This window comes from Condylura cristata, unplaced genomic scaffold, assembly GCF_000260355.1.
Source record: "Condylura cristata isolate star-nosed mole 26May11 unplaced genomic scaffold, ConCri1.0 scaffold00011, whole genome shotgun sequence".
NCBI classification, from domain to species: Eukaryota; Metazoa; Chordata; class Mammalia; order Eulipotyphla; family Talpidae; genus Condylura; species Condylura cristata.
The window spans coordinates 52801427-52808545 of NW_004567112.1; positions in this window are offsets into that span (position 1 = coordinate 52801427).

Sequence of the window (7119 nt, forward strand, 5' to 3'; positions counted from 1 at the left end):
TGCTGCTGATTACTAACTTCAGAGAACTCCAGAAATTCCTTAATTTAGCTGATTCTGTTTCCCCATTGATTAAAGAGAAGCTACCTCTCCCTTGTAGGGTTGATATGAGATTGACTGAGACTATGTACATTAGATTGTTCACCAGTGGACTCACATGGTAAGGAGCAAATGCTGATGTCACTCTTATTATGAAAATCCATGAATGGGATTTAGTAGGGTTCTGAAGAACACATAAACATCAGTTGACTACAGCCTGTTTCTCCACTGATAACAAAATAAAACCTTAGCAGGCAGCTTGGGATAGGAAATCAAACTTTCAAGATTGATCCATAATGGTACTGAGTTGAGGGTGAGAGAAGGTGAAGGAGGAGTTGTCCTTATGAACTCAGGATTTAACCCAAGGATGGCCTGACTCACAGAGTTGTGTAACAAGTAGAAACACTACAACCACTCAGATAAAGTCCCCTTCTCACCAGATAACAAGAGAAGGGAGCTCCTGAGAACCCTACAGCATGGGAGAGAAAGAATCCTCTGGGTTGAGTTTGTTCTCATTTTTGTCCTGTTTTTCTTCTCTTTCCCCCCACCCCTCAGCCCAACCCCGCCCACCTGAACTCACTGGAAGCCTGGGCTGCTGACATGGCCGTGATGAGCAAGTAGCAGCATGGATGTGAAAATGCTTAGAAAAATAATTCATCTCCCTCTCTCAGCAAAGAAATCACGATGAAACAATGAAGTCCCTATGCTCTGAAGAGTATGGGGGAATTCTCATTTTAAATGTTGATACTTTCTCCTGCCACTTTACCTAGAAAACAGACAGAGTAGTGTAGATCTTCATGAGAAGATAGGAAGCAAAATACTGAAAGCAAACAAAAAACAAAAAACAAACAAACAAAAAAAACATCTTTTTAGCTAGAAGAACTAGGAAAAGGAGTCCCTAGTGATAGAACACAGAAAAATCCCCAAAAGGAGAGTGCTGGAGAGGGAAAATTACTGATCTGTACAGATGATACTTGCTCAGAAAAAAGTAAAAAGCCCCAACAAAAGATTATTACCAGGACAGTAAAGTTTATCGTGATAGGGGAGTTAGAAGACCTAACAACCTCAAAACATATGTGCACCTAGTAGTGGAATTTCAAAAACTGAGGAATGAAAAGAGGAAATGGACAAATGCATATTATGGTGTGAGACTGACATACCACCTGCAATAGTTTATAGAACAAATTGGGGGGAAAATTAAACAAAAATTTAAATGGAAGATTTGAAAAATGCGATCAACCAACTTGACTTGATCACCATTTATAGGTTGCTTTGCTCAACAGCAGAATACATATTCTTTTCAGATGGATGAAAATATTTACTAAGACAGACAATATTCTTGGCCATAAAACATCTCAATATTTTGATAGATTTAGCTTTTACAGAATATATTCTCTGACCTCAATGGAATTAAATTCATCACCAATAACAAAGTTATGTGGACAATGCCCTATTTGAATGCTAACTGGCACACTTACCAAAAGTTTAGTCCAAAGAAAATTAGAATATATTTGAACTAAATGAAAATGAAAAATCAACATATGAACATATTTGGAAAATCACTGAAAAACTACATAGGAGAAATTTATAGCATTAAACATATGTAATAAAAAGATCTCAAGTCAGTGGTCTCTCCTATTACCATCTTTTTTAAATATTAAAAAAGAGGGCAAGCCAAAGTGTATAAGAATAATAAGATGTTGTCAAAAATTAATGAAATAAAAAGCAAGTAAACAATACATAAAATCAATGAAACCAAAAGTTAATTATTTAATAATTTCATCAAAATATCACCTCTACCTAAACTGATCAGGAAAAATATGAGAAACTATTATGAACAAATTTATGAATATAAATTTAGCAGTTCCGATGAAGTGGGAAAATCCCTTGCAAGATACAAATAGATAAATCAAATAGAAATAGATACTCTGAAGAGTCAATAATATTAAAGAAATTGAACCTCTAAGTAGTTAAGTCCCAATAAAGAAAAGTCCACATTCAAAATGTTTCACTGATTAATACTCCCAAATATTTAAGGGAGAAATAATGCAAATTCTATACAAACTCTTCTAGAAAACTGAAAAGCGGGGATATTCCTCTTTATTTTATGAGGCTAGATATACCCCAATACCACAATCAGGCAAAGAGATGTAAAAAGAATACCTATGCTTACAATACTGCTCAACCCAATAGAAATGAAAAGAAACTTCCCCAAAATGATAAAATCATCTACAAAAAAAAATAATTATTAACATTGTATGTTGTAAATGTTAAATGATAGTGTTTTCCCTTTGGAAACAGTTTGGTAGTGTCTTAAAAAGCACTTACTATATGATCAGCCCTTTCACCAATCTATTCATTCAAGGTAAATGGGAGCATGTGAATTTTCCCATCAGTTTTATCAATATGATCAAAATCTAATCCTTATTAGGCTACTACTAAGCCTGATATTCTAACAGGCTTTAATACAATTTCTAAATCACTCACATCAGGATTCTTCAAAATACACTTAAACAGACAGCGAATGAGTTTCACTAAGAATCATCAAATTCATATCAACTGAGGAGGTAGACAGAGCTCACCCTCCCCACTTCCCCTCCCCAGTGGAGAAACCATACCCTCCCCAATCTATGCAGAACCTCAGAAAAGTGCCCCAGGCAGTAAAATGTTTTTAAAGGAAGTCTAGTTTATTCTTATCTTTGTACGCCCTGCAGGCCTGCAATTTTACTGACATAATCCCAGAAATAACCTTCTCCAGTGCTAATGAGAACACCAGTGGGGAAATCGAAATCTGAGAAATAATTACCCTCTCTGACCTGTTCTTTCCACAGGCAGTGGGTAGAGTGTGAGCAATATTAGCCTATATTCTCCATTTGGTAGTTATAAAATTTTAAAGGTGTGTATATGTGTGTGTGGTTACATTATAACAAATGAGTAGTCAGTGAGTTCTGGCTTACTTATACTGATAAGAGCTGGTATAAATCATGACCCTTGGCTGGTCTCCCTGGCTTCCTGTTAAAGGTTTTGGACTTTATTGTTAGCTTAATGTATCTCTAAGCATCTTAGGAAGCAGGTTGCAATGTCCAAAATGCATCCCATCCCCCCCAACCAAATACATAAATTAAAATACTGATGATATTAAACATCCCACTAGCTGTTGTAAAAGTCAACATACTCAGAAGCCCAAGATTGAGCAGAACTCAGAAGAGAGGCAACGGTCCTCTCATCTGCTGCATAGTAGAAATTTCTTAAATGTGCAGATTCTTGACAAAATTCTGAATAATCTGGCTCAGAGCCAGGCACCAACATGGGAAACAAAAAATAAGAATGATAGCATTCTGTAAAATGATATCAGAATGTTCCACACTCTGTTGCTTTGAAGAGCTAGGTGGGTAACCCAAACAAATGAAGGGTCAATGTCACACTAGAACTCTACAGAATAAAGCATAGTCTGTTCTCTTCCTTAGTGTATTCGTGTGTGTGTGTGTGTGTGTGTGTGTGTGTGTGTGTGTGTGTGTGTGTGTGTGTGTAAAATGAAACAGCCTGTGGCTGGCAGTTTTCTAACTCTGGATCTCAGAGATTGCAAAGGTTCTCTCAAGCTCTGGAAGCCCCACTGTCCAAATCAAAGACAGGACTGTCTGTGCATGGTAGTTAGATCAAGTGCGACATCCAGTGGCCAAGCTGACTAATGAAACTTGAGATGTTCATATGCCTGGGGGATTTTAACCTCTTAACCACCTGATCTAGTTGAAAAGATTTCTATTTAAGGGAACTGGAACTACCCTCTCCACTGGGATGCAGACACCTAAAGAGAAGTTTCTCTTATATGTGCTATCCACAATCCACAAGAACAGTGTGACCCGTATTTTTCATCCACAAAGTGAATTAAAAAAAAAAAAAGAGGCAAAGAGGTTAACTAACTTGTCCAACTTACTTGCCAGGCCTACAAGTAAGAAATTGTAAAATATACTTTGACCTTGGACTCCAGAATCTAAGCTGGATATCCATCATTCTAGGATTTTAGATTGTGTAGTCTGTAAATGTGGAAATATGGCTGAGACTGTTTAAATGATGACCAAAAAAATAGCTAACTACTTAGGAAGGATGGAACCAAGTCTTAAAGAAAATCCACCCACTTAATTATTCTATGACTGAAATAACATTTACCAAGGCTTCTGAATACAAACTGTGCTCACAAAGAACCTTTGCTTTACCCTCAAAGTAAACCACTACTTTGGGAGATTAGGAATGAAATTATTAACTCCTTCATGGCAAGAGTTGGCAGCAGAAAGAAGACAAAAGAAGCACAATTTAAATTTTTTTGAATGTGTAAATACCATCAGTACAGACAAAAAGTTTGATTCACTTTAAGATCCAAAGTTTTGCTCTGTACAACGTAGCATAATATTTGTGTCCATGATGACAACCCTGAATGTCAGTAAGCACAATGAAATTATTCTTAGTTCTATGTTTACTCAAGTAAAGAAATATGTAATACAATTTAACATTCAAAATAGTTAATGAATGAATACCTTCTGTGCAGATAAATAGTTATCTTGAAGATTGGCTTTGGTTTGTCCATTCTCATTCCTAGATCCTGGTCTATAGGAATTAGAATTCTATATAGGCAGAAATTTTTCTAAAATTGGTTTTGGGTCCATGGTACAAAATGGGGGCACTGTCCCCAAAAAGAGCTATTTCAAGTACTCCTTGTTTGCTTTGTTCTGATAAAACCTAGACTCTCACTTCAGTCTCATAGTGGCCAGTCAAGAAGCAATTTATAAATAATCCCATTCTTTCTTTATATTACCAAGATGACTTTGAAGGCAATTCAAATACAAAGTTCATTAAAACCTTTGTTAAAATAAAAGTAAAGGGCCCTCCCTGGTGGCCCAACAGGTTAAAGTGCAGCACTATAAAACTATCTGCAGACACTATAGCATGAGTTGGATCCCCAGCCAGGGAGGTGACCCACATGGCTCAGCAGACCATCCTATCTCTCCCGCTGCTCCCCTCAGCAGTGTATTTCAGTTAATCCACCTACTCTGCTCCCCACTCTGTCTCTGGTGAATCCTCTCACCCCTCCCCCTGTACCTGTAGTCTATTCCCCAGTTCTTGTATGCATAAATAAATAAATCTTTAAAAAAGTAGAAGTAAGTATCACCTAGTCTCTCTACTTTTCAGGTACTGCATTTGTCCTGGAATCCAATTCTTTGAAACCCTTAGAGAAAAACTCTCTAAGCCCTCTACCAACCACCTTCTGCCTGGAATTTCTCCCATATCTACTTCCCTTCTTGTCTCCGTTATCTTCTTAGGCATTCCCAACTCAAATATAATAACCTTCCCCTCAAAAATTCACCCTTGTCCTCTCATTGAGAAAGAAGTTGACTGTAATCTGGCTCTTCATATTGCAGTGTACAATGGAGCCCCCGTCTTTATATTCCCCTAGATTCTCTGGATGCTGAGAGCATCTTCTCACCAAGATTTCTATCCTCAGTGTTCATTTGTTGCCTCACCATAAGCACTCAATAAACATTTGAGGAATGAAGTAAAATGCACATGGATTTATTTGGCTTTCAAAAGTAGGAGGAGATAAGACTATCTTTAAATTGCAAACTCCTATAATAGAATTGCTTGGATGTTGATATGAAACAAGTGAAATCTTTCTCTGCCTAGAAGGAAAGAAGCAAGGAAAAAAAAGAGAAAGTGGCTCTGACCATAAAGTACAATATAAATATCTTACGACTTTATAGATCCAATATACCTCAATAAAGTGTAAGTGATCATTGTGGTAGCCACGCATTTCAAGTTTATGAGGATTGCAGAGAATTCAGAAAATAACTGATCTGTAGAAATCCCAACATAGCACTGTAAGAGTGAGCAAAGTTAGCTGCTATGCATAAGACTCAATAAATATTCATAAAATAAAAGGAATGCAATCGATTCTTTACAATATGTCCAAGAAACACAGATTCAAAGAAAATACATGAACAAGTTCTAGAGTCACCATTCTGTTAGTTGATTTCGTTATATTTGGCATATATATTGTATATGCTCTTTCTGTGTATTGACCAGTGTTCTACACATTTCACTTACATGAATTCACTTTAGCCTCACAACTGTATATGAAATAGTCATTATAAACCTCATGTTTTAAGATATGGTAACTAGGGGCCCTCCCTGGTGGTGCAGTGGATTAAAGCACAGCACTGCAAGTGAGGAGCAGCTTCAGTGTGAGTTCTATCCCCACCCCCCAGTCCCAAAGGTGATCCACATGGCAAGGCAGGCCTCTCCTGACCCACCCATGCTCCCCCCACCAGTGTATTTCCTGGATCTGCCTGTTCTGCTCCCCACTCTGTCTCTGGTGAATCCTCTCACCCTCCGCATCTCTGGCCTGTACCCCAGTTCTGAATGAATAAATAAATCTTAAATATATACATATATGATAACTAGAGCTTAGAGAAAGTAAGTACCTTTCCAATGATCATGTAGTTAGTAAATGAAGTGGCCCCATCACGTTTCAAATAGTGATGCTTTGTTTCCACTACAATGGCCATAGAAGGGGCCCACTCAGGCCTCCTCTGAGAGAACAACATACTGGCTCCACCATGTCTTTCATGACTGGGCCATACTTGCCCCCATTGCTCCCTGACAATGAATGAGAAGAGCAGGGGGATTAGACCTGTGGTCATTATTGCCCAACAGGTGGCCTCCTCATGAAGCACCTTAGGTCAGAGATTCACCATCAGCCTGATTCAGGCTTTCTCCAAATTGCACTGTGGTCTAAAGATATTCTTATTCTAGAATTCCTACCCAACCTCTTTCTTATCACAAATGCCAACTCAGGACTGAAGTCTGAAGTCTTGACCTGTTCTTTCTCCCTTCCTCTATACCCCCAAATCCTCTCACAAGCCCAATCTTACCCCGGCATCTGCTTCCTGTGGTACACAGGTCCAAGAAAGCAGGAAGTATTGGTTTACAAGAAAGGGAATACAGGAGCAGAAGGAAAAAATTCCTAAAGATATTAAAGTTATAAAAATAAATCCTACAGAAATATTGCACATGAAAAACTTCAGTTAATTA